This window comes from Quercus lobata, chromosome 1 (genome assembly GCF_001633185.2).
Source record: "Quercus lobata isolate SW786 chromosome 1, ValleyOak3.0 Primary Assembly, whole genome shotgun sequence".
Classification (NCBI taxonomy): Eukaryota; Viridiplantae; Streptophyta; class Magnoliopsida; order Fagales; family Fagaceae; genus Quercus; species Quercus lobata.
The window spans coordinates 10,671,620-10,685,339 of record NC_044904.1 but is presented as its reverse complement, the minus strand read 5'-3'; positions in this window follow the sequence as shown (position 1 = coordinate 10,685,339).

Here is a 13,720-nt window from a genome sequence, read left to right as displayed (position 1 = left end):
ATTTTTTTTCATACTACCATAGAACTTTAAAGTGCAAGATACAAGCCTTTTTCTCATAATAACAGTTTATGTAAGACTGACTTAATGGTCTATTATTTTATTTATAAAAGAAAAAGAAAAAAAAGAGTGGCTTGGTAGTTTAAAGAGCCTTGTAATTGAGTTATTTATTTATTTTAAAATTGTATAATTCTTTTTTTTAAATAAAAAATCGTATAATTCAATGAAATTATTTGTTCTCTTTTATGAAGAAAATTAGGGTTTAAAATTCTCTTTCTTCGTTAAAAAAGAGAGTGACTTGGTATTAGAATAAAAAAAAAGTGACTTGGTAGGATATAAACTGTCAAGAATCGTTTTTCTTGCAATCATTTTGGCAATACAATAAACACAAAATTAATAGAAATGATTTAAAACCTATTGTCTAAAAAAGGTTAAGCCACTATTTTCAACAAAAAAAAAAAAAAAAAAAGGTTAAGCCACTTGATCATATTGTTCCAAACCTTCCAATGGGGCATGGCATGATGAGAATTAAGAACTTTAATGTGCTAAGATTATGTTTGGTAAGTAGATCACAAATTTTTAGATACTAAAGTGCATATCTCCAAAAAAATTCGATACAACCCTCTAAAAATAATGATTGAAACACCTTTATTTTTTAAGGAAACAAACTTTTCTACTATTTCCAGAAGGAGGAGATCTTTTAGCAAGCAGTAAAACTAAAATGACATAAATTCCCATGATTTAAAAAATTCCCATGATTTTAAAATTTGAAAAATGAAGACCCACTTTTTAAAAAAACGCGTTTTGGTCTTGGAACCCTAATTTTAAAAACAAACAAAAACAAACCCACTTTTTTTTTCCCCTCAAGAGAAATTTTAGCCAAACGGAGTCTTAGCCGCAATTCTGGCTTACACACACTCACGAGTAACGCAATCATTTGCACTTTATTACGCTAAAAAAATGGGGAAAAAAAAAGTTTTGAAAAACAAAGCCCACGCGCTTTCCTGATTGTTTTGTTGGTTGTTTTGCTGCGAAATCGCTACGTATCATTGGCGCGTGTCACTAAGGCGAGTGAAGCTTAACCAGGCGGCGCCCATAGTTGCACACTTTGCACTGCTGTAAAGTGACGACGTTTTGCCAACTGCCAGGGGGTAAATTTTTACTTGATACACGACAAAATAAATTAATTGTACTTTGTGAAAAAGGGTATCCGGTGCTTCAGCTCCCTTTTGATTTTCTTTTTTAATTAATTTCTATTTTAATTAATCACTTTCCAAAACATAAATATTTGTTTCTTTATCCTATAGGAGTACTTTGTTTCATTAAAACATTATTTCTTTGGTTATTTTTTTATTATTAATTTTTCTACTTTTCAAAACATCAATTTAAAAAAAATTTATTTTGGTTACCAAGAAAAAAAAAAGGGAATAAAAATGGGTGTTTAGGGGCAATGAATAGAAATATGTTATTTTAGGGGAAAATTATTAGGTATTCCCTGAGTATCATAAATGTGAAGTCATTTTTCTCACATGAATGGTAGGTCTCACTATAAATTTAATTAGTAAGATCCACCATTTATGTGAGAGGAGGGAGTATGCATTTATGGTACTCTAGTAGTACACAATAATTTCCCTAATTTAGGCTATGTGTTTGGAAAGCCAATTTGGGTTTTCTATTTTTTTGGTTCATTTCCTAAAATTGGCGTATTCCCCTATTTTAGAGAGACCAATGTGCCTAGACCAATTTAGGATATGAACCAAAAGAATAGAAAACCAATGTGAATGCTCTCCATTTGTTTTTCCACATGTTTTTTTTTTTATATTTAGCGTGATGAGAATGCATGTTAATTGAAGACAAGTTTAATATAGCATTTAGTTAGTTAGTTAGTTCAGTAAGTTTTTTTTTTTTTTTTTTTTTTTTTTTTTTTTTTTTTAAGAGTGAAAAAACAAATTTCAGAATGTTAATTTATAGACCACCACAAACAAACTCAAAAAAGAAAAAAAAAATTCTCTCAATAGTAATTTTTCTCTCTATTAGTGCATCTCCAACCAATGCTCTATCCACAAAATCATCTATAATTTAGAAGGAAAAAAAAAACCATAAAATGCGCCTCCAATGATCTCTCTAAAAATGAAAAAGTTTTTTGTTAATGAATAGCGACTCTATTGGTCAAGAGAGCCATCGTAGATGAACAAAAGAGTTAAAATATAGTTTCTCTTTACTCTTTCTCTCTCTTTTCGCACATAATGATTAAAAACAATAAAAAGGAAAATTAAAGAAAGAATAAATAGGTGATACTTAAATTGGATAGAAAAATGATATAAAATTTGTTGGAAAGTATATTTGAAAAAAAGTAGATAGACTAAATGAAAAAGTGGATAAATAAGCCTCATATCATATGTTGGAGATGCTTTAACTCCAGAGTTTCGTTTCTCACACCAGTCTATTAGTGAGAGCAATTGCCAAATTGGTTAATTTTGGAAAATAAATGAAGTTTAATTTGTATTCGATCTAACTTTGTAATTTTTTTTAATTTAGTTATTTTATATATTAAGCTCTCCTTTTGGATTGGATGAGTGTATATATTAAATTATCCTTAATAAAATTGTATTAAACTCAATTGTTAAAAGTTTGTTTTCAGTTTTATGGATTTTTTGGGTGTATATATATATGTGGGAAATTACATGTTTAAATCCATAATTGGTTAAATAAATTGGTTAAGTCCTTTTCAACATACATGAGTTGGATTGGATATGGATATTAATTATTTTGTAAATGGGTTAATAAAAAACTTAATCTACTATTAAGAGTTGTGTTGTTCAACTGTTATTTCTTGATGTTTCCAATCGAAGAAATCCAAAATTCAAATCCTCACTTTCAATATATATATATATATATATTTTTTTTTTTATTACTTTATGAACTACCTATCGAAATCCAACAAAATTCACCCTGTCAACCCTAGAAGAAAGCGGGGAGCATAGGCAAATCCTAACAATTGTGTTGGATTTGGATAAAACCAACTAACTACTCTGTTTAGCTGGTCATTGTTTGAATGGTGCAAGCAACAATAACGTCTAGAGGTATCTACACTTTAGGTCAAAGGAGCATAAGTTAGAACCATTTATTATTATATTATATTGGGTTAGGTTTAATTTATATTTGGGTACTTTGTTAATATTGCACGTTTTTAATAACTTTCCACTGACTAAATTTTTTGACAAATTTGTCATTAGATTACATTGGTACTTTGTTATATTTGCATCATATCAAAAATGTTCCGAGATCAATTATTATTTAAATATAAAGTTTTTATATTTTTAAATTATATAAAAAACACAAATCTATGACTCGAAGGATAAATATTTAATTAATACAAAATTTTTCATGTTTATTAAGAAAATAAATCCAATAGCAAGTTTTTTTAAAAAAAAAATAATATATCAATTTCTTTAGTGTTGTAATATTAATAAAGATTTATAAGGTAGTTTTTTTTTTTTTTTTGGAGAAGAGATTTATAGTGTAACTTAAATCATGGGAAGACCAATAAAATTTGGTTGAATAAGTAACATACAAGCTGCTAGAAGAGTCAAATTCTATACTAGAAAGTAAAAACTAAAGCTTGGAAGAGGAGTCCCAAGGAGTAGACCAAGAAATCATTTTCCCAGTCTTTCCTATATTCTTGCCAAGGCATCTGCTGCTTTATTAGTTTCACAGTTTAGAATGTCGTTCTTGGAGGGTACAAAGCTAGATCATGAAGTACCTGCAAATAGTAAACCGTGTAGTTAATTAACAAAGCTACATCTAGTAGAGAGTCAATTTTGCAAGCAATGAGTTCCCATATCCATCCCTCACAAGTCACACCCCAAAGAGGCAAAGCTCAGCCATCACAATAGTAGCCCAAACAATTGACCTAGACTAAACCCTGAATTCAACAACCATCGCAATCACTGATTATCCCCCAAATGCTTGGTCCCCTGGTACCTCACAGCTGGTACCAAGACTTTGAAAAACTCCAATTTATTGTGCAATCTGCAAGAATTGGGCTTATGTTAATGATTTTTTTGTCTATTTAAAATGGGTTGAATATGACTAAGTTGACATACATGAAGGATCCATATATTAATATGTTGCGGTCATATTGCCAATTAAGAGCTTTGTAGTCCAACTAGCTCTTTTTGATATTTTCAACAAAAATGTTCGGGTTCAAATTTGGATTTGTATATAAAAAGTATGTTGTAATCATATTCAATATTGGATCTTGGTAGTTGATAATACACCTTGCTTTTATTGGACTTGTGTCTTAGTTATAAATGTGAGATGGAGTGTAGGGTTGTTTTAAACTTTATTCATAATAGGTAAACGTTTGCTACAAATATTAAGAGTAAGCCCCCTTTCCGCTCTTAACTTTAGACAAAATCCTAGATTTTATTCTTTATAAAGACTACGGTGGCTTGTATATCATGGTCTTGAAAATAGGAGTATAATAATTAATAAAGAGGAAGAACTATTTGAACCATGTGTCGAGTGCCTACGTGTAATTTCACTACACTCATGGCATCTAGCAATAGACTAATAAATCTAAGAAAATGTGGCTCTTTTTCGTTGCGGTAAAGATTGTTATAATTGGGAAAGATTTCCCAAACATAATATTTGAGGTGGAGATTTATTTGACTCAAGCATTCACGTGAACTCTAAGGAAACTCCAGCACTAAAAATATGATAATGTTTTTGAATATCAACCTTGAGTAGCACACTATATTTAAGTATAACCTTGCATAAGATATAACTTGTTAGCGAGTGTTTGGATTGCACTGAACTTCTGTGTGTGTTTTGTTAAAAAAATACAGGTCTCATGATACTATTTACGGACTCACAAAAATCATTCAAAAATAAATTTCAATATAAATGTGGGTCCACGACACTGTTTACGGACCCACAAAAGTCATCCAAATACAAATTTCAATATAAATTTGGGTCCCACAGTACTATTCACATATTTAAAAATTATTTTATTACAGTGTTTTTAATTTTCAATTTTCAGTAATAAGCGTTATCCAAACATACCATTAACATGAGAACAGAGATTTTGATGAATCAAGTGGCTTTTTATTATTTTTTTTTCCAAGGCATTATTGAGGACTCTTTTTTGTTTTTTTTTTTTGAATGGATTATTGAGGACTCTTAGTCAAATTGAAAATCATTTTAGTGATCTCATCATCATAAGGTAAATCTAACAAGACAAAAAAAGAAAAAAGAAAAAAAGGTCTAGTCTACAGAAATTGACATATCTGATGACTTATCTGATGACGTGTATACACGATACCATGTTCGAATGCTGTGGGGCCTTTTTATGAATATCTAGAATTCTTGTTTCTTGATCATAATTCATATATTAAAGAAATATTGAAATATATTGAATTATTTGATTGACTTGTGTATTATTTTGTAGGACAAAGTTTTTCTTCAAACTCTCAATAAAAAATTAACATGATTACATATTTTTTTTATGTTTTTAACAGTTAGGGCGGTGCCGTGTGTTACTTAAGGTAGTCACTTGACCACCCTGATATGAATTTTATTTATTTATATACATACCTTAAGAAAATTTAATTTTAAATTAATATAGGTTGATGACCACCCTAGAAAACAAACTTGACCACTCTAAAAAAAAATTGAACACTCTAAATAAAAATTTGACCTTTCTAAAATTTGGGTCCATTGAAGGTTGAACAAAAAATTTGTAAAAAATGTTATGTTAACAACATTTTCACATTTATTTCACAATCAATCCTGAGTGGCAAGTTGTTACAGGTGTGTAGGGGCAAAGTTTGGAGCCCAAGCCCGAACCATATGGAATCCTGGTCCAAAAAGTCCAATACAATGAATTTTGTAGAATATGGGTCAAAGAATTAGGTTTAGATGAGTTGAGCAATGGCTTGCATGGGATTAAGGAACAATCAGACAAAAATAAAGGCTATTATGATTAAAGGATCTTTTGTTCGAGGAGACTAGAATTTTCCTTATGAATACAGATCACCACATTAGGGTTCTTTTACATGCTACAATATTATCTTCCTCTTTTTTGCTCCCCCTTCATGGGGGGTTTTTCCACATTATATAGGCTCTTCCTGATCATTTGGACCTTACACTTGTTGATCACTTAGACCCCCACTTGAGCACATATCCCATCAGACATCCCTTTCAGTCTTCTGTGAGTTGCGGCAACTAAGGCAACACTGTTCAGAGGTCTTCTCCACATTAATGCGGCCAAAAAAGTAGCTGCAATGCATTTAATGTGGTAGTGACAGTTTTTCCTTAAATATTTTGAGTTTTTTTCCCTTTCACGTGTTCAGAGGACGTACTTCAACTACTTGAGTATACACTTGGCTTGGATCTGCCGTGTCCGAGGAGGAGTTCCTCCTCGGACCATCTTCTCTTTGTCTCCCTCTGAAGAAGCTTGTAACGTATATAATCTGAGTCGTGTTCCTCTCCTCGGACTTGTTAGTGTCCTCGGACAAGGCCTAAGGCCCAATACATTATTTTGGGTTATAGTCCCCACAAGGTGAATACAAAAATAATTTCAGTGTTAGGATCAAATTAGAACTAATAACAACTTATCATTTAGGCTTCGTTGTGAAAGTGTTGCTAAAATATTGTGCATGTAGCTCTCATAAAAAATTTCCCAAACAAACAAATTAGCCTAAAAGCCCAAATTAAATGTTTAATTTTGATTTTTTTAAATTGTGTTTTCTAAAGGCATATTTTAAAATCACTATATTTTTTAAAAGCACATTTTCAAATAGCTAGTCTATTATTGCTTGATTTAATATTTAGTTGAATTTGTTGGATTTATGTGATTCATTTTGTACATATGTATATACAATAAAATAATGCTTGAATACGTTATTGAATAGGAACAATATAGCAGTTGAATGCCTAAGTTGAATATGTTGAACGCATTTATAGTTTATTCTTTATTCTTTTGTTAGCACTATAGACAAATTTCTCATAAATAAATCACTTATATTACAAGATTCATCTTCTACACAAATTCGTATTGACTTGAATAATCTTCTTTTAAACCCTAAGTTATAAGAAAATGTCTCATATTTTTATATTAACTAGTCGCTTACCCGTGCTATGTACAGGAACCTACCTATTTGTGAGGTAGACTAAAATAATTTTATAAAAGATTTAAAAAACTACATCATTACATGATTTGTTCTTATATGACTTCAATTTGCAATATTACAATTTGATGAAGAAGCCATTACTTGAACGTGTAATGCCTTACAAAAAAATTAAAGAATCAAATGATTCACTGCTTATAAATTATTGAAACAAAACAAAATATATATGACTAAACAATAGAGAAATATAAGAGAAAGATGGGTTACATTCAAAAGAATAATTTCAATTATTGTAAGCTTTTTTATCTTGTAAAAAACAGCTAAAGAGAGTTTGGTGATTCATGTACGAAAATTACTTTTTAAAAAATAAAAAATAAAAAACCATAAAATAAAATAAAAATTAACAAAGTAGAGGAGAAGAAAATAACATAAAAAGAGCTCATATCTCTACTCGGTTTTTTTTAAAAAAAAATATTGGGGTTTGCTTTGCTTTTATAGTGTTCATAATTAACCTCGCAAATTTGGAAATAAACTATCAATGTTTGAGTTTGAGTTTAAGTTACATTTGTTAGAGAGATAAAGTTTCAATCCTAGTTAAATTTGGATTAAACAAAAATAATTTTTTTTTAAAAAAATGATAATGATGAGTTTGAGTTTAAGTTGGACTTGTTAAAGAGATAGAGTTTCCATCCTTGTTAAGTTTGGACTAAACAAAAATAATTTTATTTAAATATTGTGTTGACGTGGAAAATTGTTAGAACTTTGGAGGTTTCGGTTATATATATATATATATATATATTGATGATTAGGATGAAATAAAAATAGTATATTTACAAAGATGCTTTTTCAACCTTTTGACCATTATCTCCTTAAAAAAAAAAATAGTGAAGTATTGCATCAATTTAATCCTGAACTTTATGTATTTGCACTTTTTTTTTTTTTTTTTTTGTGAAGTCAATATATTCAAGTTTTATTTTTATTAAATTTTGTTTAATTTAAGACTTTTAATGACCACCTTAAAAAAAAAAATCCTGGAGTCGTCACTGTTAACAGTTAACATGCATGTCAAATTTCGTTCAAAACGGATGTTATTTATTATTCAATTTATAAACTTATTTTTTATGCATAATTTAATATTATAAAAACTTGATACTAAAACATTGATTGATGGTGGGTTTTGATCTTCTTGAAAATTTTCAAGTACGAAGATATAGTAAGAAAATGCAATCTAATGATAGAATTGTCAAAATTTACATTCAATAAAAATATATAAATTAAAAAAAGTTTGTAGGGTTTATCTCCAAACAATCTTGTCATTTCTTTGAGCTTAACAGGTTTTAAAGTAACCAAGAGTTTTGTAGTTTCTTGAAATTAACCAGGTTTATGTATTTAAAAGAACTCTAGAGAGTGTCCATCACAGAAAGCACTGGAATACTGATCAGTTAATGAAAAACAAAATCTAATTTATAATCATAAGTCTATATATATGTTACACCTGATGTAATTCTAAACAATGTTACAACACTCAATATTTTTTAATTGAATGCGAATATTGATAAATCCACCGTTACATTACACTCTGTTCATATATTCTCCATACTTGCAAAATTTTAAGGTGATTAAAGATTAATAGTAATGTCATCAATCAATTGTTAAAATTCAAATTTTTGTAGTTTAAAATAATGCACAAAATATGAGTTTATGGATCAAATAGTAAATAATATCCGATTGATATGAAAATTGGCATGCATGTTAAGAACATATAGAATATGTAATTCAACGGTTGGATTTTCAAAATATTAATTCAATAATAAGTTATTGGGTGATGTAACATTATTTAGAGTTACACAAAGTATAACTTGAACTCGCCTTTTGATATCAAATAAAACTTTCTGGTTAATTAAATTCCAATTAGAATAAAAAAGCATGGAAGCGAAAGAGCGATTAAAGAATGGTTGAATTGTGCGCAGCCAGTTGCATGGTCTGAATTGCTGTTGACCTTGTTGCAAATTTAAATAAACAGAGATGACATACTTTAGGGGTAATGTGGCGCATCGCCCACTCTCCAGCTCACCTGCAACGTTAGCCAATAATGGCAATATAATATAATACTATACTATTATTACAATAATAATAATAATAATACTAATACTGATAATAATGATAATGATATTTAATGGTGTTTATATAATAATGTATTTTTGTTATGGGAGTGACTGCTTGTGGACACAAAATTAAATCAGAGGTGGATAACCATTTATAAGATCCAACATTTTAATAAGTATTATTGGGGCTATTGGCTAACATGATTGATTAAGTTTGTTGGAGAAGTATGACTTTCATGAGAGATTTAGTATTATATCCTATTCATTTCATTTCACACCATATTTTAGTTTGGTGTGGAACACTATCCTTAATTTGTTCCTATAATAATCTAGCAAAATGTGTGTTTCAAACTTTCAATCCCTCTGTATTATTGACCTAATTTTGTTTAAATATATAACTAATGGACTTCGAGTGAGTGAATTATCCGGAAACCCATGATTTTGTTAGTTTGACTTTTGGCCATGACCACAATACAGGTCAGTTATAGGCTATCAACCCCTATTATTTAGGTCTTTAGAGGGGAAAAAAAAAGTTGATTAGATATCTTGGGATAAAGACTAGCAAGACTTACTCGAGAAAAAATAATAGGTTATTGTGACAGTGACAAACAATTAATTACAGTTTATCATATAAGACAGTTGTGACAAAGTGTGTGTAATACTAGGATTATTGTTAAATTATTTATTTCTCATTTTTTTTTTTTTTGGCTTATATTGGTCAAGAAATTTACAAGTGTCATTTTGGGGTTTTGCTGATATAAGAGGTTCACCCAATTCGTTTACTGTTATGAAGAAAGATTACATATTTATGTCTTTTTTTTTTTGGTGTTTAGGTAAAGATGAAGAAAAAGAATGTGAATTTGTTCACCCAATTGCCTTTCGCCAAACCAAAATTTGAACTTGCGATTTAATATGAGATGAGCTGTTTCTATACTAATTAATTCCCTCTCTAGCTATATTAAAAATGTGACAAAGCAAATCATGTCCCAACAATATTAATCCTACCAATGATATTGCACCACATTTACATATGAAAGTGACCATGGTCATTCTCATGATTACGTAATGGTAATTTAGTTTTGCGTAACATGTAGTCATCATCATATCATATGTCCATAAATAAAGTGATGATTTTCAATATTTTGTGGGTAAAGAGAAACCATCATTTTCCCTTGTTAAAATATTGAGCATAAAATAAAACAATATAGAAAGAGAATCTAAAAGTAATCGGAGAATTAGGGTTTATTAAATCCAGAGATACTGTTACTAGTCTAGTAAAAGATGGGGTGCACGAAACTTCCAGGAAAGTGTCTTGGTTAATAGTAATACTAAGCCGCGGCTTAATTACAAAAAATATAAAATCTTATTTTAGCAGTTGTTGGGCCATGGCAAATTGGGTTGTCACCTTTTATTTTGGTGTTTTCGCTTTTCTATAGGATATACTAATCTTTTTTTTTCTTTTTCTTTTTTTGGATTGCTGTAGCTTTCACTGCTTTATAAAAAAACTTTTTAAAAAATCAACAAAAGATAAGATAATAATAACATATTTATAATATATATTAAGGTAACTCTTAATTAGTACATTGATAATTATTAATATTCGAAATATTTTATTTTTCTGACTCAACTGAAATGGTCTCCAATATGATGATGAAAACGTGTTATCTATAAGACTAAAATTATGACATATTCTTTCATGTATAGAAGCAATTCCTCGCTAGCCTAGTAGAAGAGTTGGTCCTAGTCTCCTAAAGTTCACTTGTAAATGGTTGGAAGTCTTCTTCTCTAGCTATAATATATAAAAGTGATGTATTAGATTGGATGAAAATCCATTGAAAGACTGAAACATTGATGAGGATAAAAGTAGTCATGATAAAGAAAAAGAAAGTCACTAAACTTTGAATGTTCTAGTTACATACTGTGCAACTAAAGCCAAATTATCAGGGCATCTGTTGAATGTATAATTATCTTTGGAGGGTATAAGCTATAAGGCACACTCATGGTACACCAAACCAAAAAAAGAAAGAGCTACACCTCATGCATATGCCACAAAGAATTCTATTCTAAATAAAGTTTCTAAAAAACAAAAACAAAACATCGTTTTTCATGATGTGCTAATTGGGCATATGAATCTAAGAAATTGTATGCCTGACAAAGTGAAAAAAAAAAAAAAAAAATCAAGGTCTTCATTAATGACCAAATGTTTTAATTCTCGCTTGGAGGGAGAGTTAAAGAGAGAGTTGGACAACCCTATTTGCCCTACTTTTATGAAACAAATGTTGCTATGATCATAGACAGAGACAATGTCTTTCACAGACACAGATCATTCCGACCCTTCTTTATTTTAGTTAAAGAAAAGTTCCATAGACAAATAGACAGCACACAAGATTTAGAGGCCAAAATGCAAAACCACCGCAACAGCCTTGAAAACTCAAGCAAAAAGAGAAGGAGGAGAAACCTTTATTAATAGAAACCTAATAGAGAAACATAGGGAACTGTGTAAGCTCTGGTAGTAGCTGAATTGGTCAGAGAATGAATGAATGAATGGCTGGATCCCACAGAGTTTGCACTTTAAGGAACAAGTAATCACAATTTCTGGGTGAGTGGGGGCACTTTAAGAAACAACTAGTGAATTAATGTAAAACAACCCGAGTCATGGGAACCATTTGTTTTAGGGTCCCGAGGTGCCGTCAAAGACTCCATTCAATTCCCTTTGATTTTCCAGTATGAGACTGCTGCCAGCCAATAACTTATTTCTTGGAATAATTAACTTATGTAGTATTCATTGACAACTACGTGTATCAGTGAGTATCTTGCTAATATATCCTTCGTTAGAAAATATAAAAAATGAAGTTTAGCTAGTAGTAACCATTGAAATATAGAAAATACATAATAATAATAATAATAATAATAATAAGGCATACTTTTTTGGTTTGTTTTAGGGTCCTACAATTGTTTATTTTAAGTTTTTAACATAGACTTGGAGGCGGGGTGTGAAACTCTCTCTCTCTCTCTCTTCTTTTTTCTTTTTTTTCCTTTTTTTTTATATATTTAATTTTATCAAACAATAATGAATAGAATGATACTTAACTCTAAATTTAATGTTATTACATGTAGTACTTATTAACATGACTGCATGCAATTTTGAATCTACAAATTCTTTTAATTCTGGACTTTGTTGAACATGAACCTCCCATTCACAACTTCAAATACCCACCTAAAGAATTGTTCTAGCAACTTTGATGAAATTGGATTGCAGCAACTTCGCTTCACTTACTAGATATTTGGAGCTTAAATTGGATCTCTAGATTGATACTTTAAGAGAGTTGAAAAATCCCCAATACTTGTGTACAAAACAGTTTTCGTTGTTCAAATAACATAACACATATTTGCACAACACTTTTTCACTCATACGTATTTCCAAAAAACTTAAACAACGTTACTAAAAAAATATTACCAAACGGCCCCAAAAGTCTTGAAAAACGTGCTCTAGAGTTGTTTTTATACTTGATTTGTAAATTGCAAAACCTTGGATCAAATGGCTTAAAAAAAGAAGAAGCAAAACTAGAAAATTGAATTTGTAATCTCGATCAGCCAAGATTTTGGTTTGATCGGTCGAGATAAGTAAATCTTGTTGGTTCAAGCTGGAATCGAGTTGGAGTCAAGATTCAAGAAACTTTTGGACTATTTGTGTGGGTTGAACTTTGGCTTGTCCTAATCTTAAACTTGACTTCAATCACACTAGAGTACTCAATTTTCATATCTCAACACTCAAATCTCATCACTCAAACTCATTACCCAATTCTCATATTTCTAACTCAAAATTTTCCCATACTCTACTTGCAGTCTGTTTGGATGGAAATTCTCAGTAGTATTTCAATTCAAAAACTCAACTTTTAAGTAAAGTTATGGGACCTACGAAAATTATTGCTCAGCAAAATGCACAGAATGGCTACTGTTTGTACCCGCGTAAACTTTCTCTCTCCACTTCAAAACCCATTCACATCTTCATCTCTTTAAACAAAACCTAACATAATTTTGGCTTTCCTCTATCTCTCCGTTTTCTCAAAGCTGTTGTATGGCTACATGGATGAAGTTTCTTTATATGATAATGGGTTTTATGAAGAGCAGATCTAATAGAAAACCCAACAACAAAAAGGTGAAAAAAAAAAAGTTAGAAATTATAGAGAGAATTAGATCAGGCTTTAGGGAGTTAGGAATTTAGAAATTAAAGAAAGTTCCAAGAAATTTTCCCCCGATCCACTACGGAAGTGCTTACACAATTGGGTTTGCTGTGAGATGCGAGACCCAAAGATGTTGCAAACTTCACAACACACGGACATGGAAGAGGAGAGACCAAAACTTCAGAGTGTGCAAGACCCAGACTGGTTCTTCAGTTATCAGAGTTGTTCTTCACTTCTAAGGATGCAAGAAGGAAAGATATATCTTCAATTTTTGGAAGAGATGAAGCTCTAAACTAAAAGA